The 21,151-nt window shown below is 41.7% G+C and overlaps 2 long non-coding RNA genes across 3 annotated transcripts in view; one reads left to right on the top strand and one right to left on the bottom strand.

Moving 5' to 3' along the window:
- LOC128339398 (uncharacterized) overlaps positions 1–21,151 on the top strand; it is a 110,971-nt gene that overhangs the window by 28,463 nt on the left and 61,357 nt on the right. The window lies entirely within an intron of this gene.
- The window catches only part of LOC128339437 (uncharacterized), a 115,703-nt gene continuing 107,919 nt past the window's right edge, over positions 13,368–21,151 (bottom strand). Inside the window, exon 4 of the long non-coding RNA XR_008313041.1 lies at positions 13,368–13,459. This is a non-coding gene — a long non-coding RNA (uncharacterized LOC128339437). The remainder of the gene's footprint in view (positions 13,460–21,151) is intronic.

The raw sequence follows: 21,151 nt of genomic DNA, 5'->3' as shown, positions 1-21,151 counted from the left end.
ATGCTCCATTCAGGTGGAAGATGAGATTTGCAATAAAAATCACTGGCCGTAGGAGGAAGCTAATGCAATGTTGATCATTCTGTTGGGGGAGGGGGGAAGATGAAGCTATTAGTGGGTTCTTCTTGAACAGACCCTGCCAGTTTGGCACTAACTAGCATGTTGTTTATATTTCTGCTTTGAACAAGGTAGCGAGGGCTCAGAACAGATCATGACTTTAAGAGAGCTGAAAGTGCTGTGTCAGAGGGGCTAAATTAGACATTCAATAGACTTGCAATACTGGAATGCCGCAAGTCCCCCCCCCCCCACCTTCAATAAGCAGCCATGGCCAAGGAGGAGGGGGGAATAACCTTTGCACCTAAGCCTATTCCTTGGCTTGCACTGGCACCAGTGGCAAAGCATCCTATGAAGCTGAGCCTACCCCAAAATAAAATAAAATAAAATAAAACAAAACAAAATAAATCATCTACCGGTCCCAGAAGCAAGCCAACAACCAATCACAAAATCTGTTCATTGTATTTCCCTATTCATATAATACCGCTGTGCACTCGCTCGTGAGAGGCTGACAAAATTCAGCCTCTAGACTCCATACAGCACCAGTGTGCCATGCACGGGGGAAAAGGTGGGGGAGGGTAGAAGAGGAGCTACTTTAGCCTAAAGTGATCTGAGGCTAGCCTCTGTTAGGTGCGAAACCCCGACGGTGAAGAGTATTCATCACTTCCGTTTCCATGCATGCTTTCCCGCTTGCCAGACAATACAAGGAGGCTGCTGTATGTTAACATATCAAATTATTAGAACATTTGGGGCATCTTTGGCATGAATAGCTGGGAAAGGTCAGGGAAGACTCTCACAGCCCAAGGAATTGCCTTGGTAGTCAGTGGCTGGTCATTAGACTGGGCTAAACATCAGATGTATCACAAATAGTTGTGCAGGTAAATCAGAATTTTTCTTATTTGTTTTTCCTAAATCATTTTAATTTTCAGCCTCCCCAGTTCCAGCTGATTAGCTTTGCCACTGACTGGCACCTCCCTATGCTGATATTTGCCTCATTAGGGAAAACTGGCAGGCACCATTGACATAATTGGCCTTGGTGTACACATACATTTCTTTTGTCCCACAGCCATCTCTGGACAGGCAAGCATTGCTAGATTTTGATACAATACAGAAACATGCTTGACTTATTTTTGATTGTGGGTGAGTGTGTAATGCTTTATCATCTCTGGGGGAAGTGTCATGCTTGGGCTGCGGCTTCCGTCCTGTCACCATCACTACTTGTTACCATCATTACCACTACCAATGACATCTTGGCTCTGTGAACTGCAAAGCCAAATAACCACAATCTACATAAACCCTCATGGACTGCATCATTTTGGCAGGGTGTGTGCACTAGTGAGAGAATGAACTGAAGGATGACCTTCCAAAAATGGTTCAATTGAATTGCAAAAAAACTTTGGTATTGTATCAGGGCTGTGACAAGCTTTAATTGGTTCAAATGAGAGGGGTTTGCCATCTGTGGAATGCTCTCAGGAGAGGAGAGCTGGTCTTGTGGTAGCAAGCATGACCTGTCCCCTTAGCTAAGCAAGGTCCACCCTGGTTGCATATGAATGGGAGACTTGATGTGTGAGCACTGGAAGAGATCTAGGTTCCTAGTTCCCTCCCTGGCTTCTCCAAGATAGGGCTGAGAGAGATTCCTGCCTGCAACCTTGGAGAAGCCACTGCCAGTCTGTGAAGACAATACTGAGCTAGATGGACCTATGGTCCTATGGCAGTTTCCCACATTCCTATGTTCCTAAGCAGTGTGTGAGTTTTAGTAGGCACTGAGCCTCTCCAACTTCAGAAGCAACATGGGTGGGGTGTATAATGATGCAGGTTGGCAGATCACTGCACAGAATGTAAGCTAGTGTATCCTCAGTCAGCCAGCCCCAGACCTGACTCTTGAACACTGTACAGCATGGGAGGGGGAGATTTCAAGGCCTTGAAATGCACTACACGATTCTTGTTCCAAGCTAGTGGAAGTCCTAAACAGGAGCCCTTTTCTTAAGGGATGGACATACACAGCAACATTTTGTTGAAAGTTCCCCCATACAAAATACTTTTAAAGTTGTGTTCAACTCAAATCTATGCATATTGCATTTCAATTAATTTGTGACATGTCCCTGGTCAGTAGAGCATAATCTCTCCTTTAATTTAAGAATTCCTTGAAGAATGTAAGTGGAAGAGGTCTGAAAGGCATTGTTGTCTGCATTTTCTGAAACTATTAGCTTTTTAAAAACACTTCACTTTTCATTGCACATGTCTCACACCTGAGTCATTCATTAGACTGGTAAGTCAGGCCTTTTCTTCTTCAAGGTAACCACACATTTCTAAAGTAAATTATAGCTTTAGAGATTATAGAAATTTGTTGTCTGGGCACACACCCTGGCTCCTTTCTTTCTACAAAACATGTAATGTTGAAACCCACCCACCCCGCCCCCACTCCCTCCACAGCAAATATAAGCCTAATGTAGGAACAGTTTTGTGTTGTGAAATCATTTGGGAGTGAATATAAGAGGAACCAAAAAAGTGGCTGACATTACACAATGTTCCATTGGCCTTGCAATGGAGCATTTACACAGTTGCACAAGAGTGCTCTTCTGCAGGACTGCAGAATTGCACAAACGCTGTTGCACAACAGAGCAAAGGATGACCCTCTATCACACTGCAGCCTTGCAAGCGCACTCCTGCACAACTGTACAAGCACTCCATTGCAAGGCAATGACTTTTTCCTTCTTAGCCCAATTCAACTGCAAACCAAAGAAAACAGAGCTTCTGCGCATATTTTTGCACAATTCTTTCTTTCTTTCTTTCTTTCTTTCTTTCTTTCTTTCTTTCTTTCTTAACATTTGTTTGTTTGTTTAACATATTTGTATACTGCCCACTACCAAAGTTTCTAGGCAGCTTACAGCAATAAACCAAACCAAGAAATTTTAACAATTTTAAAAAAATATATCAAATTAAAATATCCATACAAACTACCAAATTGCTAAAACCTTGTCTGAAGAGATGTGTCTTTAGTTGTTTCCTAAAAGCCAACATGGATGGAGCTGCTCTACTCGCAGTAGGCAGTGCATTCCACAGTTCTGGGGAAGGCAGACTCATCAACAGATGCGCTGGTGGCACCCTCAGATGAACCTCCCCAAAGATCTTAATAGATGGCAGGGTTCATAATATCCAACATTTATATGGTGTGTCATATTATTTCAGTCCACATTGCTTTTCAAACTTCCAGAGGTCTACATTTGAACTGTATTGAACTGCTTTGTTATGAAATTTTGTTTGTTTGCTCATTGAGAGTATTTTTATCCTGCCCTTCAGGTTAAAAAACTTGCAGGATTTTTAATGCAGCAATATATAATAATGCACTAAAAAAAAAAAAAAAAGACTCCGCAGCATATGAACATACTATAAAAGCTGGATAAGTAAAGTCTAGAAGGCCTGGGCAAATAATGAGGTCTTCTCCTGGCACCAAGGAAAATAAACTTAGTGTCAGGCAACCTTTCCTATAGAGATCATTTCACAAGTCAGGTGCCATCACAGAGAAGGCTCTGTCATGGGGTCCCCACCTGCCACACTTCTGATGGGGTAGGAACCTGGAACAGGATCTCCAACATTTAAGGTGCTTACTGGGCTCACACAGACTTGGTTCAGGGCACAGTGAAAGAGCATATTCAGGGGATATGGAGAAAAATAAGGGCAAAACTTATGCATACTGTCCATAAACATTCTTCTAGGTACAAAAGCTACAACTCTTGGGATGCACAGAAGTAAGTGCATAGTTCTTTAGATCTTGGGCCATTTGTGATTTCCATGGAGACAATTTATGGCTGGAGACAAACAACACTTTTTAGAAAAACTTAAAGTGATCTGAGAGCAGCAGCATTTGCTATGGTATGCACATTTTTAGTTTGTCCCACCCTTGCCTCTGGTAACTAAAACTCAAAAACTTCCGAGAACTGTTTAGAGAAGCAAAAGTGGACTGACTGGAGTTTCCCTAGAATCCTTATGAAAATTGGCTCAAACAGGATGAAAAACTTTTGAATATGGAAAATGAGATGTTATTGCTATAGGAAGAACACTCTACAGTGGATGACAGGGCCCACCTGCCCGCCCCCTGATTTAAAAGAAGTTTGAAAAAGGAACCATAGGCTGGAGTGCGTGTACACTCGCCCAGTTTCCACCTCTGGAAACCAGGTTTTGCAGGTTTTTGTAATGTATTAAAGCCTCAAAACCTCTCTGAGCAGACATGAGAGTGGGATAAAAGAAATGTGTGTGCATCGGGGAAGTGATGCTATTCTCCAGCCCTCTTTAAAAAATGACTGTCTCCAACCCATACTTGTGTGGTTCAGCATCAATTTCCAAAACATCTGATCCCTTTGCCTCCTTACATCTCTTCCTTCTCTCTCTATTTGTAATAACATGTTAGCAGGCCAGTTCCCACTTCTTTCTTCATTATGTTTTTCAGACAGAAAAGACTTAAATATGTTGTTTAGGCCTCAAGGTATGGACTAGGAGTATTGTAACATCAGTTCATTATTCCAGCTGCTAGCATTTTATGATTTCATGTTCTACAGAATTATTTCTGCACAGTTTTGTCTTAGAGGAACTGCTACAACCTGATTGTATCTGCTAATTGTTATCTAATAAAGTAAAAGTGTTTATTAGGTTTTGTAGGTTTTGTAGGTTTCACAGTTTTGGAATTCCATAAGGAGAAATAAAGGTTATTACAGTTTGTTGTGACCAGGAATGAAAATTACAGTCCCCCCTGCTGTTTCCTTCACCTTTTTTTTTAATGGTGATACATTCCAGAAAATACAAGTCAGTTTCCTCCAGTCTGCCTGCTCCATCTACAGATGCATGTTTTCATGCTATGACCAGCTGTACCAAATTGCATCAATGCCGCCTTTAGTGCTGTACATGAAAAGGAAACCTGTAATTTATTGCAACAGACCACACCATTTCTGCTGTACATCTTGCCTCTTCTGTTGAGCCGAGTGTACTTTTCATGGCATATTGGTAACTTGGCAAGTGGAAAACAAGATCACTGGAAAGAAACTCCACCATATGTTGCAATCAGATAATCGATAAAAGAACAAAAAACATGATGTTTATTTGTAAGACTGAGCTTTCTCCACCAGTCAGAAAGAATGTGGAGCTAAATCCATGCTTTGTGTAAATCTGCTTGCCTATTAACTTCATCATTGGCCGAGCTCTGTGGGGGACAAAAAGCCATCCTAAGCCTTTTGTACTAAGGCAGGAATATAGATTCCTAAATAAAAAATTGCTTACCACCTCTACAGGGCTAGGACAAGGGACGTAGCCCTGCGGAGATGCAAAAAAAAAGGTGGAGCCTAAGTACATACCCCGTCTCCCTCTGCAGCCTCAGTGAAGACAGAGTGGAGGAGCATGTATGATTTTTGCTGTTCTCTCCTCCCTCCGGGTCGAGTTCTCACGTGCAGAAATCTGGCTCTGAGAGTGACACACCACAAGGGACAGATTCCTGCAAGTGAATACTCAACCTGGAGGGAGAAGTCTATTTTCATCTCTGCAGGGATACTTCCCCTCTCCTAGCCCTGTGGAGAATGTCAGCCTCTGTTCCTAAATATAGATTCCTAAATAAAGATGTCCTAAATAAAAATGTTCCTAAATATAGATTTCTAAATAAAGATGCCCTAAATAAAAATGTTCCTAAATATAGATTTCTAAATAAAAATGTACATGATGGCTGAGCAGCATATGAGCTCCTGGGATAGAGCAGAATAGAAACCAAATAAATACAGACAATAGCCTACATCCAAAATAAGAGTTGTATATAAGAGTTCCACATGTGTACATAGGAGTGGGCAATTTTCAGGGATCCCACCTTCCTTCCACAAAACTGCCTTCCCACCTTTCTTCTATAACTGACATTGAAAATAAGTTCCTGATGGTTGTGGGACACTAGGGGACATATTTTCAGGAGGTAGAGGGAAGATAGAATCACCTAAAGCTGCCCTTTCCCTCCATGTGTGCAGGGAAGCCTTCTCCATTCATTACCCTTACTTGGGATGTTGGCTAGTAAATCAATTCTTAAATAGTAAAAAGCAGCAAATTTCTACTGAAATGAGTGAAAAGTTACACTAGCAAAAGATGTGGTCTGTATCTAGAAGAATGTATTCATCAAGATTTTATAGTATGCCTTTTCTTGCTATACATCTGTGACTTCTACAGTCAAGACAGGAATTATATGAGATTGTGACCTCTTTCCTCCCTCCTGTTGTGATTTTTCTCTCCCACCACTCGCCATTTACAGTTTATTAAAAACTAGCCAAATGTCTATTAAATTAGACAGCTGGGTTATGGGAATGGGCAATTTACTTATTTTCTTTCTATAATGATATTCCACTTTTCTGTGTCAAGATATATGTAAGGCATTTTACAACCATGTACAGCAAACAATAAAAAGATATGATACCAAATGATTTAAAAAAATATAAAGCAGCCAAAAATATTAAAAAGCAGCTGTGAAATAAAAACAGAGGCCTGATGGAATAAAACTGTTTTCAAAGTCCATCTGAAAGCGGGCCATGAAATGGCCAGGTCTCTCTCTCTTGGGAGGCCATTCCCCATTCTGGGTGCCACAGCCACACAGACCCTGTTTCTAGCACCCACCTGTATACCCCCACCCCCCATATTAGAGGAGACAGAGAGAAGGGCATCTGAAGCAGAGTATAGTTCTCATACAGGTTCTTATAAGAACAAATGATTCCTGAAATACCCTTATCCAAGCATGTTTAAGGCTTCACTAGAGGTTTTCATACAGAAGCTGGATTGCCATCTGCCAGGAACACAGTGTAGCAGATTCCTGCATTGAGCAGATGGTTGAACTAGAAGACCCCCAAGATTCCTTCAAACTCCATGATTCTATACCTTATCAAACTCTATACCAAATGATATAGAGTTATTATTGATTCTCATAGAGTATTCATAGACTACTCTATGATTCTATACCCACCCTCACAACAATCCTGTTAAGTATATAATAAACTGTTAATTTGCAGATTACTCAAGGCTACCCAATAGCTTTCATGACTAAAGGAGGGTATATGAGCCTGGGCCTTCTGTGTTCAAACCCAACACTCTACCGTTAGCATCTTTTATTTGTCCACTTAATTGGTTAATAACCCAGATTTGGCCCACTGTAAAATTAAGGGGGACATGAAGTAGCTTTGTTTGTTCCAGCTCTGGATCAATACAATGTTTTTCTTTCTTCTTCCCTTACAAATTCTGTGTTTGGATCCCATTCTGAGGCACAGTGTGTATAAATCTGTGTGTATAACTTATTTGAATACCTAATGTGATGCAAAGTGAACAAAAGTCCCCAAGCCAGACAACTTATCAGTGTTAGCAACAAACGAGAACTCATATCCTGGGGTTTTATATTCATTCTTTCCTCTCATGTGTAAAAAAGTCAGCGTGACATTATAATCTGTCATTCTGTAGACCCAGTATCATTCTCTTATGGGAAAGGTCTGACAACCATCTGTGGGATTTCTCCTCAAGAAAGACTCAGAGCTTTCTTTGTTTTATTTGAGGAATGGCACTTGGTCTTGGATGTGTGAACATTAACAACCAGACTCAAGATCCATTAATGTTTTCCAGAGACTTGAGTGGGAGGGGGGAATTGCACATTTTCTCCTCTCTCGCCAACCATCTTGGAGAACTTCCCATGCTACAGAAATTCACCATGAAGTCTGAGGAAGAGAGGATGGTCTGTGGGGGCTTCTCTTTATGTCCCACCCAGTCCCTGCACCAAACAAAGGGTGAGGTTTCAACACAGAGGATTCCCTTGGCATCTGGTCCACAGAGCAGCAGTGAAGCCATATGTTAATATTTAAATGAAAAGGCATTTTCTCCATTTTGCAAAAGGCGTGGAATGTTGTTTCCCTCTGTGTTTGCTTTCCCTCTGTACACATCTTTCACAATTTAATTTTATGGCTTTAAGTATTGTCTTGGAGAAAAACCTGTCACCACCCCCTGCTGTACTACCTACAGAGTTGCCTTCAGCACCACCCTCAGAAATACCCCCCAGGGGCAGTGACACTCTTCCCGTATAGAGCAGTGTGATGTCATCACACATGCCTCCTGTGCCAAAATGTGCTTTGCTGACAAACCAGGATGGATAGTTCCAGCTCACATAAGAAGAGAGGAAGTGACTACCAGCATTTATACCGTACAGAGCACCTCACATACATTATCTCAGGAATCCTTATAACCACCTGTATCATCTCTAGCCACACAATATGCGAGGATTTGACCCAGGGGCTGCTTTGCTCACAGCTCTTTGTCACTATACAGTACCAGTTCTCAAGGACAGACCATATTAAATAGCTAAATTTTATTATTTATAAACATTCTGTCTGAATAAAGATGAATATTTCAATCTTATTTTATTAATAAATAAGATGTTGCTGTGAAAGGCTATGAAAATTCAATGGTCCTTTAAAAAAAATTGACATTCTTTGTCTGTTCACTCTTTAGTCTGAATGAATTTATAAATGCATATCACTGCTCTGCACCAACTCAGATCATTGGTCCATTTTACCCTGTACTGGACAGCAGCCCTCTGGGGTTTTAAGTGGAGATATTTTTCAGCTTTACTACTTTTTCCCTGGAGGCTGAATCTGGGACCTTCTGAGGGAGAAATGTACGTTATGCCAATGAGCTATGCCTCTGCCTGTCATCAATTAATCACAAAATCACATCAGTGAATCACTTCTACTTGACAGAAGCCCTATTCAGACATTATGTTGCACAAGCATTCATGTGTCTGTACACATGTACTTGTTTTTGTGTGAATGAGTGTATGTGCCTTCATTTTAAAAGTAAACCTGTTTACACTGTACCCATCAAATGCAGGGTACAGATCGAAGTGGACTATGGTACCTTTGTTGAACATAAAGGGTTGGTTCAGATGAGGCAGCCACCAGAACACACAGTGAGAGCATGTCCACCATGATTCTGCAGAGGACATTGTGACAGGCTCTCAGCATATCCCTTTATCATGTAAGAGGGCTGTTTTTCCTTGAACAGAACCACCCCTCTATACACGGCCCCCAATACTTGTTTAAACAACCCGAGAGTGCATTGGGACTTCCTACACCGATGTCACAGCAGGTGCCCTCACAGCATGACTCTATCCTCGTTGTGTGTGCTGGCAGCCATCTTGGCCAAACTAGCTCAATGTATGTGTGAATCTACATGTGTAAATAGCCCAGTTCAGATATTATGCTGTACAAGTGTACAGAGATCTGTACACTCATACACGTGTTTGTGTGAATGACTGAACCTGTGTTCATTTTAAAAGTGAACCTGGGTACAGGCCCCTCAAATGCATGGTACAGATAGGAAGTGTACTTCTGTACCTGCATTCAACATAACCTGTGAATGACTGTACCTGTGTGCAAATCCATACCTGTGTACAATGTACACTCGTCGTATGAGTGTTGAACATAATGTGTGAACGGTCTAATGTGAATAAGGCTTCTAGTTCATAGTGGTTTACTATGAAAGGGACAAACTAGACATGGTTGAATCACACCATTTGCTCTTCGATGTTTGTTTGCTTGTAAATAGCACTGGGGAGTCAATGATCCAGAGTGCGAGCACAGCAAAGTGGGCGAGGGCAGGGATGGCCCTTACTGCCTGCACTGCAGTCTCAGCAGCCCCTCTCCCAACTACTCTTTGCCCTGGGAGGGAAGCTGCTATTGGAGCCAAAGGTGTGGGGCAAAAGGTTGCGTCCCTGCCCCCCCCAACTGCAGTCACCGTCTGGATTGGGGGCCCTACAGCTGCTTTTTACAAAGAAACCCAAGAAGAGCAAGCAGCATGCTTTAAATCATTTCTAATTGGGTCCAAAGTGTTCCTTACCAAAAAAAACCAAAAACAGTATTCAGCGTAATCAATGTTTTCAGTAACATGATTGTTACTGAAAGTGATACAGGTAGATTAAGAGCTATCTAAACTAGCTGAAGATGAGTCTATAGATCACTTTGTAGGACAAATGTAGGGCTTGATATGACCCAGGATTAAGATGGAGAGGATAAGTGGACATAGCTTTTACTTCTTAAATTCCATTGGAATACAAGCTGCATGTTTCTTTTAAAGAGAGATGAAGGAGATATTTACTGCCTTATAAAATCAAAAGAAATATGTGATTAAAAAGCAATCATTAAGTTTAAAGCTCAAGTAAGTCTCTTTATTAGGTGTTAATAATTTTATTAGGTACTGAATTGCTCAAGGGTAGGGATCATATGAGTCAATATAAAGCATCTTGATGCATCGTGTGTGTGTGTGTGTGTTTCCTTTTCCTGCTCTCTTCCCTGATGACTCATGGACACACATGAAACTATATGTGCATTGCTTAAAGCAAGTAGGTAACTATTTCTTGTGCACCTATCTCCTTTATGACTAGATGCAAAGGATTGGTTAACACTGGTGTGTCATTATTCATGGCAATACTTCTGCTGCATCTTCATGTGAAAGATCAAATTTACACAATGATGCTCTAATGGAAATAAAACTGATATGCTTCCAATCAAATTCTTAAAAGCAATAGGGAGGGCTTAGCTTCATGACTAGTCATAGCCAAACCCAGCCCCATCCAAGCTCTTTGAAGTGAAACTTCTCATGTCTAGTCAGTCACCTTCATCAAATAATACCCAACATGTTGAGAAAATTGCAATAGTGAATCCTGACTTCTGTCTATCTATCTATCTATCTATCTATCTATCTATCTATCTATCTATCTATCTATCAATCATATTTTTATACCACCTGATGTGTACATCTCTAGGTGGTGAGAGAGAAAAGTCATTATTCTAAAGGTAAGATCATATATTCAGAAAACACTCAATAAACTTCACTGACTTCGATTAAGTTATGGTTCAATTAGTTAAAATGCATAGTTTGGCCTCGAGCATTAAAAAAAAAAAAAAAACACCTTAAAAAAGGCCTATGGAAGTTTCCTTCCGAGGGCTTACAGAGACTTCAAAAGGGGCATTTTTGGTCTGGATCTCAGTGCAAAAGGGCAAAGAGTTAAATACTTTCTCCCCATTTGGTGCAGTGCAGATCCTGACCGCCCCCCCCATGACTCCTTTTAAAGTTGCTGTTTTTAATAATACGTGGGACCAAATTGTATATTTAATTTAAGATAATGGCTTCATTCACACGTGACTCGCAACGAAGGGTCCAATGGACCAGTGGTTCTGCCTCACATACACCCGCACTCACCTGCATAGGGAGGAATAGAGTCTATTTTGGGGACCAAACAACATTTTTTGCATGTGTTATGGTGTCCAAAATTCTAGGGAGCAGCTGGAACTTTTTGACAACTCAGAACCCTTTGGTCTCATGGGCAGCTTCTCTCCCTCTGTCTCCTCCTCCTTCCTGCTGACCATCCATCCAATGGGGAAGCCAGAGGGGAGGAGGTTCTGCTTCTGTGGCAGGTTGCAAAGCCACGTGATGCAGGATAAGTAGGCCTGGCAGGTGCAGCTTGCATGCATCCTTCATGTGGTGGTGGTGGCGGCGGCAGTGAGAAGTTAGTAGTTAGCTAACTAACCTGACTCAGTTAGCAGCTACCCCTAACCAGTGTGTACATCCCTACACCCCAGAGCTTTCTTCTCAGCAATGCTCACATGAGATTCGGGCTGGGAAGAAAGTGCCTGTGAGAGGGCTGTGGGAAGGCATGCAAGAGTGCTGTTAACTGTGCTCGTCATTCACACTCTTTCTCTGTGATAGTAGCAGATCTGGGTTTAATCACACAGACCTGCCTCCAGTACATCTAGATTGCTCTCCAGTCAATATATTGTGCATAGGATTACAAATAATTATTTTAGACGGAGACCAAACATACTGCTGTGGACCTCTCACCATCTTGACTCATTTTCTCATGCACAGGGTCAAGCTTCCATGTGGAAGCTGCTTCAAACTACTTCCTGTAGAGTAGGAAAGGTACTTCATGATTCATTTGTGCATAATCATTCACCATGATGTAAATTGGGAGATTTCCTCCTCATCGCTGAGCCATAAAGAAATGCCTGTAGAAAACCCGCATAAAAGCTAGAGTGCTAAGAAGTCACTGTATGAACGACCCCACGATGGGGAGCAATCTGAAGTGGCAATTAACCACAGTAGAAACATCCCCATTTTAGATTACTTTAACTGCCATGGCTACCTGCAAAGAACTTTGGGACTTGTAGTTATGAGCTGCTGAGAATTCTTGGTTAATGTCTCTAGTTCTCCTCAATCCCAGTCCCCACAGAACTACAATTTCAAGATTCCCAGTAAAGAGGAAATGACTACTGAACCACTGTAGTATAAATATTGCATGTGACAGCCATATCATGCACACTATGCCATATTTGAGATCCAGTGCCATGAGTAAAAGCACAACAAATGCGAGCCATACACTGTTGGGGTTAATCACATTTAACACTTTTTTTGATGACTCTGTATTGCATCCTTTCTGGGGAGCAGATGACCTAAGAATTGCAGTGTGTGCTAATGTATTTCAAAGATTACTAAATCTTTTGAGGTAGGTCTCCTTTTATACTGGTTACCTCGCTGTAACTAATAGCAGGATGTTTGAAAGGGGAAAGCCAAAACATGCTTGAACTTTTCAAATCTGAGATGATTAACATTTCTTCTTCTTCTTCTTCTTCTTCTTCTTCTTCTTCTTCTTCTTCTTCTTCTTCTTCTTCTTCTTCTTCTTCTTCTTCTTGCAGCAGGACAGATCCCTTTCCAGTAGAGTAGACAATCTAATAATGTATTTTGTACTTAGAAATGTGTGTGTGTGTCCTAGGTACAAAATATCTCATAACTGGCCCTCAGGTTCTTAGAGGTACGGTAAGAAGGCTCACCACAGATCATTCACTAGTTGTCAGTGAAAGAAGGATCAATAACAAATGAATGGCCAGTAATTGCTGAAGCCAGAAACCAATGGCAGTTCATGTCTGAGCCATAGAGAAGTTCTTACATGGTACATGGAGTGGAGTATTTTAAAGAGCCAATTATTGGCAGTTTTGGAAGGAAGGTCCTTTTTGTGCCATGCTAGGGTGTGGGCAGGGGAGGAAATGATGGCACTCTGTCATCTATGGTTAGCCAGCCTATGGGGAGATGATGGGCAAGGGCAAATCAGACCAAGAACCTGCTCCCGCTCCATTTAAATATAGTCTAAGGAATCTAAAAGAGGAACGGGCTCTTGGGCTAATCCACATCCATTAGCTGAGCAGCCACGTAGTGGATGAAAACTATATGAATGGTGCTAGCTATCGCTGGCCTATACTTACCTTCCTTTCAAAGGTCGCTTCTCCCATCACAGCAGTCAGGTTGTAGTGGTCATTTCGTATTTTGATGGCAGGAAGAAACTCGCCTCTTATGCCATTCCTATCTGTGTGAAGATACAACAAATAATGTTATGGCCTGTTTCGTTCTAGCCATTGGTATTGGTCTCTTCCTCCATCCCCGTCAGATGCACTTCCTACTGCAAATACAATTTGTGGTGCATCTCAGGACTGATCAGAGTAGTCCCAGTTTCCCTAGTGCTAGTGTAGTTTTGTGCTGAATGAAGATGATTGAAAAGGGATTTGTATATAGGATGGTATACGGCTTTGACTTTTGCACTGGAGGGCTCTGCTTTGTGTTCATGAACAATGAGGCATCATACTCAAACTTGACATGAGCCTTATATCTCCTATTCATCTCTATTATTTTATGTTCTTGAAACAGATGTTCTCTGTCTTGTTCTCCCTCCTCCTACATTTTTGCTAGTTAGACCTGTAAAAAGAAAAGAAGACCCTTATGAAAAACAAATCTTAGAATACCACTAAAGATGTATTCAGGCAGTCTGTATATCAGGGGCGTAACTATAATAAGGCAAGGGGAGACAGTTGTCTGGGGGCCCACTGCCTTGGGGGGGGCCCAGAAGCAAGTCACATGACTAACTCCCCCAGCCACACACCCGCCCGGGCTTCCTTCAGTTGCATTCATCCTCCGAAATTGATGTGAGTGTTAAGACCGGGAGCTACCAGAACAGCATGTCTTTATCTAGTACCATTAAATGACTTGCATTGTCCACAATTTACAAAACATTTTAAAAAATAATTTAGGATGATGTTCTATTGTGGCACATAAGAAAGAAAGAAAGAAAGAAAGAAAGAAAGAAAGAAAGAAAGAAAGAAAGAAAGAAAGAAAGAAAGAAAGAAAGATTTTACTTTGCCTTTTGTTATCACTATTCAGCCTAATTTAAGATTTCTTTACTTCATGAGCTGAGCTTCAGTGAGGTGGGGGCATTTTAAAATGTGGTCTCTGAGCCCACTACAACCTTGCTACGCCCCTGCTGTATATGTTAGTTATTTTAAATGGGCAGGTCCCAATCCCTATGATGCCAGCTAAACGTGAAAACTGAAATTAACACAGTGTGCATGCTTCTAATTTCCGGTCGTAAGCATCTGGAAATGTTCATCATTTAACAGACGTCATTAATTTGTCAATCTCTGTTAAATGTTGGGTTGTGGTGCCATCCAAAACGTGGGCAAAAATTTCTGAGTTCTTATGACTGGAAACCAGGAGTGCATGCACTGCGTTAATATCAGATTTCGGCCTCATTCACATGTAATGTGGAACCACATGGCCTGCGGTTCTACGGACATTATGTCTGAATGTGGGGCCCCTCAGTAGGACAGGGTGACAAAACCAAGGGTTCAAGATTGGGACTCCAATCTGAACCACCAAGATGAATGAAGTTTTGTCACCTCAACGCGAGGTTCCCATCAGGCTGCGGTATGTCCGAAGTTGGAACCGCAGTCTGTGGGCCTTAGAAGCTCCTTCCTCAACTCTAACCCAATTGGTTGTGCAGGCTATCCTTCTGTCAAGAAGGAAGCCTGCTCAGCCAGGTCCCTCAGGTCCCTGACTACAGAGAGACAGCTGTCCTGAACATCCAAACCTATATCCCCTGCAAAAAGGGAGGGGGGAAACTATGCATTTCCAGAAATTCATTCACAATTAAAGGAAAGAAAGAAATTGAAACGAACAGAGACAGAGACATCTCCTTCAGGAGATGAAGGAGAAATGACATCTGAAAGTAAAGAGCATGCATTACAGGACTTGCTACTATAGTATTTTTGTGGGTGGTGGAGCAAACATGGAAAGTCTTTGGGTGTTCATATGTTTGTTTTTAAACCAATATTTTTCACCAGTTGCTGGAACTTTACCCACAAGTGTTGGGAAATGAAATGAAATATTAGCTATGTTCACATCAAATCTGTTGGCAAGGAACAGTATGAAGAGTAGCACTTTTAGGGGATATTTGTAACTTTAAATAAATGTTGACAGAAAATGTAAACATATTGTGTATAAGAAATAGTTTACCAATTACATTTGTCTTCACAAAGTTGCATTTTGGCTGAGATAGTGAACCAATCAAAAGAATAGTTGGAACTGAGACAATGAATCTGTTAGGAATATCAAATTTGGACAGCATCTGAATTTCTCAACCAGTTATCAGTTATCATAAAAATGGCCATGCAACCAAGAAAATTTGTCATGTGATCATCCTCCCTCCCTCAATAAACTCACTAAGACAGCTTTTCCCCCATGCACTTCAGTACTAACATATAACCTACTAACCCATTAGTCTTACCAACACATGGACAATAGGAACTATCATTGTCGAAGCAGCAATACTGGATCTGTCTTTTTGCCCTGGACCTTTAAATTAAAATGCAGACTGACAGCTGCCAAATGTGTAACCCACTCCAGGCCAACCTCTGTTTTTCATTCCAAGGTGAGTTGCCAGTTCTAAAGATCTGATGCAAAGGGATGTCTCCGCCATCTATGCTCTATGCTCCTGCATCCCTTTCCTCTTTGACTTCTATGAGTCCAGCTCCCGGGTAGATAGTCAGGATTTCCTATACTGGTGGTAGAATGGAAATCTACCAGTACCTATTCCTTATATAAATACGCATACTGGCAAACATACTATGCAAGAGTACATCAGCCTAGTAATGCTGCATTTGAGCATTACTTTTGCCATTTGCATAAGTTGAGCAAATGCAAACATTTTGCACAGATTCTGTTGCATAAGCCTGTTAGTTCCAATGGGTTTACTCTTGTATAACACAGTTTGTGCAAATTTTACATTTGCACGGGCTGCTCAATTGACTCAAATTGTAAAGATGCAATGTTGCTAGGCTGATATACTATTGCACAGTATGCTGCTACTGATCCCAGGGTGCCCATAACAAAGCAGCATATTTTGAAAATAATTTGAGCATTTGCACAACTTGCTCAGTTTATTCAAATTGTCCAGATGCAATACAGATCATCCTGGAGAGAATCTATCTATGTGGTCGCTCAGAGTGGACACCGACTTGACGGCATTTAATCAATCAATCAGTCAATGCAGATGCAGATGCAATGGTACTAGGCTGATGTCCTATTGCACAGTATGCTGGCTACTGATCCCAGGATGCCCGTAATAAAGAAGCATAATAACCCTCTTCAGATGTTCAAGAGCACCGCTGTGGCACTGCACTCACGGTTACATCTCCGACAGCAGAGAGGATGCCCTTCTCCAGAGCTGTCACTTTAATGTGCAGCAACCTCAGGCGATCATGGAAGCACCGACCATCACAGATATGGCACCTCCCCTTTCAAACAGAGCCATAACCATGAGTGGCTGGCTGAAGGGGGTGAGTGACAGCTCTGGGGTAGAACTTCCTCCCCGCTTTGGGAGCTGCAACTATGAATGCAGTGGTGTTCATGAATGTCTGAAGAGGGCTAATATCTTTGCTATAATCCACACTAGACTTTATGCTCCCTGCACAGATATTACAATGAGCTAAGACTATTCTGAATGAACATGTGGTACATTCCAACAGCGGTGCATTCCAGCTCTAGCACAAATTATGATGGGAGGTAAAACGAGAAATCCCCATGATGTAATGTTCTTAGCATCATCTGTAGGCAATTTGAGGCAATCCATGGAAATGCTGGTTTTTTCAAGTTAGAATAAAAGGAGTTTGGCGGGGGGGGGGATGCAGGTTTTTTGACAAATTGTCACAGATTGCCAGCAGATGGAGGTAAGCATAGTATACAAGATCCTTGAACATTGTGTAGATTTCTCATTTTATCTCCTGTTGTAATTTGGATTGAAGCTGAAATATATATAACTGTCTGGAAGAGCACCGTGAATACCTCTTCTGGTTTGCAAAGCATGCACTTATTCCTTGAATGTCAGTGTCCACAAGAAACCAACTCCTTCACCTGTATTCTGGTAGAAATTTGGAACTCTGCAGCAGTAAAACAGATGGGGAAATCCTAGGGTGGTGATCTCAGTAGGCCACCCGACAAAACCAAATGAAAGAACACCAACACTCGTATCACCACATCATATGAAGACAAGCAAGCAAAGCAATGAAACCACTGGTCTAATTACATGACAAGCATTGTGGCAAACCAGATGCAGTTGTTCCAACCACTGTGCATATGTTCCTTAAGAGGAAGAAACAAACATCAGAAATACATCTTGTAAGATCCAGTTGTTTTATCAGTTGATGACCAAGAATACAAGTCTCAAAAATACTTAAGAGCCCACGAGTGCTAAAGTCAATGAACAAATGTGTAAGCACTTTCAGGATTGCAGCTGACTGCTCATGTAGCTAGAATGTTTTGAGGACCAAAACCAGCTCATTTCTTTTGTCAGGGTTTTGGGTTCTGTTCTGTTTTGTTTTGTTTTTTGGTTCCACTTGATATAATGTTACACTTGATGTAATGAGCCAGCGTGATGTAGTAATGAGCCAGTGTGGTGTAGTGATGTATTGTTAAAGTGTTGGACTAGGACCAGGGAGACCTGAGTTCAAATCCCCATTCAGCCTTGAGATTTGCTGGGTGACTCTGGGCCAGTCACTTCTCTCTCTGCCTAACCTACCTCACAGGGTTGTTGTGAGGAGAAACTTAACTATGTACACCACTCTGGGCTCCTTGGAGGAAGAGCGGAATACAAATGAAAATAATAAATAGATAGATAGAATAATGCTATTCAATCAATGTTTACAATGGATATATGCAGAAGAAGTGCTAATCCCTTCTTATTTATTATTTATTTATTGAATTTCTATATCACCTAATATAGAAATTTCTAGGCAGTATACAGATTAAAACAAAATACAAAACATTTAAAATTCATAAAAACAGATAAAAATAACAACAGATAAAAACACATTAAAATTTAAATTTAAAATTAAAATTTCAGATAAAAGCCAAGGAAAACAGGTATGTCTTCAGGGTCCTCCTAAAAACAAACAGAGAAGGAGATGCTCTTGTTTCAGCAAGGAAGCACATTCCAAAGACCTGGGGCAGCCACAGAGGGTTGCCACCAAACAAGTTGGTGGCAACAGTAACTGGATCTCTCCAGATGATCTTAATAGGCCACAGGGTTCACAACAGAGAAGGCACTCTCTTAATTACCCTGGACCTAAGCCGTTAAGGGCTTTATAGGTAATAACCAGTGATTTCTATTTTGTTTAGAAACATATCGGTAGCCAGTGCCGTTCTTTTAGAATCCGTGTTATATGGTCCCTTCGGGTAAACCAAGAAACCAACCTGGCTGCTGCATTCTGTACCAGCTGTAGTTTCCGAACTATGTACAAAGGCAGTCCCACATAAAGTGCATTACACTAGTCAAGTCTAGAGGTTACCAGTATATGTACCACCGTTTTAAGGTCATTTGTCTCCAGTAATGGACATATCTGGCGTATCAGCCGAAGCTGATAAAAAACACTCCTGGCCACAGCCTCAAACCTGAGAAACTTATGAGAGTGTTGGATCCAGGAGCACTCCCAAACTACTAACCTGATCTTTTATGGGGAATGTAACGCCATCCTGAACAGGTAGATCTAAACCATCTCTCCCGACCCCCCACAGACAGTACCTCCGTCTTGTTTCGATTCACCTTCAGCTGGTTATTCTTCATCCAGCCCAACATTGCCTCCAGGCAGGCACTTTATGAGGTCGTGCCATTTCCTGATGAAGTTGGCATGGAGAAGTAGATCTGGGTGTCATCAATGTACTGATAACACCCTGCACCAAATCCCCTGATGATCTCTCCCAGTGGTTTCATGTAGATGTTAAAAAACATTGGAGACTGTATGGAGCCTTATGGAACCCCACACTTTAGCTCTTGCTTCTCAGAACAGTCTCCAAGTAACACCATCTGGAATCTGCTGGAGAGGTAGGAACAGAACCATTGTAAAACAGTGCCACCCAATCCCACCTCCTTTAAGCAACCCAGCAAGATACAATGGTCAGTCTTCCATGGTTGGGCAAGGTGGTTGAGCGGATGGTGGCTTCTCAGCTCCAGGCAGTTTTGGATGATGCAGATTATCTAGTCCCATATCAAACTGACTTTTTGTGTGGGCTATGGGGTTATGACTGCCTTGGTTGGCTTGCTGGATGATCTCCAACTGGCTGTCGACAGAGGGACTCTGCTGATCCTTTTGGATCTCTCTGTGGCTTTTGATACCATCAACCCTGACATCCTTCTGGACCACCCGAAGGAGGTGGGATTGGGTTCTGTTTTATTATCCAGAAGATGGAAGATCCTTAGCCCTGTTCAGGCATTGTAAAAAGTATAGATGCTGCATTAGTGGACAGCATGATCTCTGAGTATTGATGGAAAGCATACTTAAGGACAAAATTGTTAAACATACAGAAGAAAAGGCCTTGCTGAAGGAGAACCAGCATGGCTTCTGCAAGGGAAAGTCTTGCCTCACTAACTTTTGGAGTTCTTTGAGAGTGTCAACAGGCATGTAGATAAAGGTGATTCAGTTGATATAGTATTCTTGGACTTCCAAAAAGCTTTTCATAAAGTTCCCCACCAAAGGCTCTTGAGTAAACTTAGCAGTCATAGAATAAGGAGACAGGTTCATGTGTGGATTGGTAACTGGTTGAAGGACAGGAAACAGAGAGTAGGGATAAATGGACAGTTTTCACAATGGAGGTAGGTAGAAAGTGGGGTCCCCCAGGGATCGTTACTGGGACCAGTGCTCTTTAACTTGTTCATAAATTATGTAGAAGTTGATCATAAGCAGCAAAGTGGTCAAATGTGTAGATGACACATACTAAACTATTTAGGGTAGTGAAATCCACAACAGATTGTGAGGAGCTGCAAAAAGATCTCTCCAAACTGGGGGAGTGGGCAACAAAATGGCAAATGCGGTTCAATGTAAGCAAGTGTAAGGTGATGCACATTGGGGCAAAAAAACCAATTTCACAGACACACTGATGGGATCTGAGCTTTCGGTGACTGACCAGGAGAGAGATCTTGGGGTAGTGCTGGATAACTCATTAAAAGTGTCGATTGAGTGCATGGCAGCTGTGAAAAAGGCTAAATCCATGCTAGGAATCATTAGGAAGGGGGTCGAAAATAAAAACCGCTAATATTATAATGCCCTTATACAAATATATGGTGCGGCCACATCTGGAGTACTGCCTACAGCTTTGGTCACCATACCTTAAGAAGAATATTGTAGAACTAGAAAAGGTGCAGAAGAGGGCAACCATGATGATCAGGGGCCTGGAGCAGCTTCCTAATGAGGCTAGGCTACAGCACCTGGGAACGGGGTTTTTTTGGGGGGTGGGGGGTTTCGATGTCAAACTACTCAAAAGTTATGGTACAGTTATGGTGCTTACAGAGCCTGGAGCATCATACAAAATATATACAGGTAAAACACTATGTACAAAAGGAAATATTTACAGATTGAAATACCTTACAGTCTGCCAGAAAAGTATACAGCAGTTTGAGAGTGAAACATAATCCAGCTTTAGATACACCTTTGGAGATATGAAACAAAACATTTACGTGATCGGGGGGGTCACCTCCTCCGTCCACTTACAGAATTTCTCCCAGTCTGCTTTGGAACTAGTACGCTTTCCCCCATTAACAAAACTGGTGAAAAGTTTCCAGAAAAACTTAAATGTCACATCCTCACTAATTTCAGTGCCCTTCTTTCTCTCCCTGTTTCCATGGAGATGCATGGCCTGAACTACGAACAGATTTACCAATCTGATGACTAATAGTGAT

This window comes from Hemicordylus capensis, chromosome 1, assembly GCF_027244095.1.
Source record: "Hemicordylus capensis ecotype Gifberg chromosome 1, rHemCap1.1.pri, whole genome shotgun sequence".
NCBI lineage: Eukaryota > Metazoa > Chordata > Lepidosauria > Squamata > Cordylidae > Hemicordylus > Hemicordylus capensis.
This window is presented reverse-complemented; position numbering and strand designations above follow the sequence as displayed.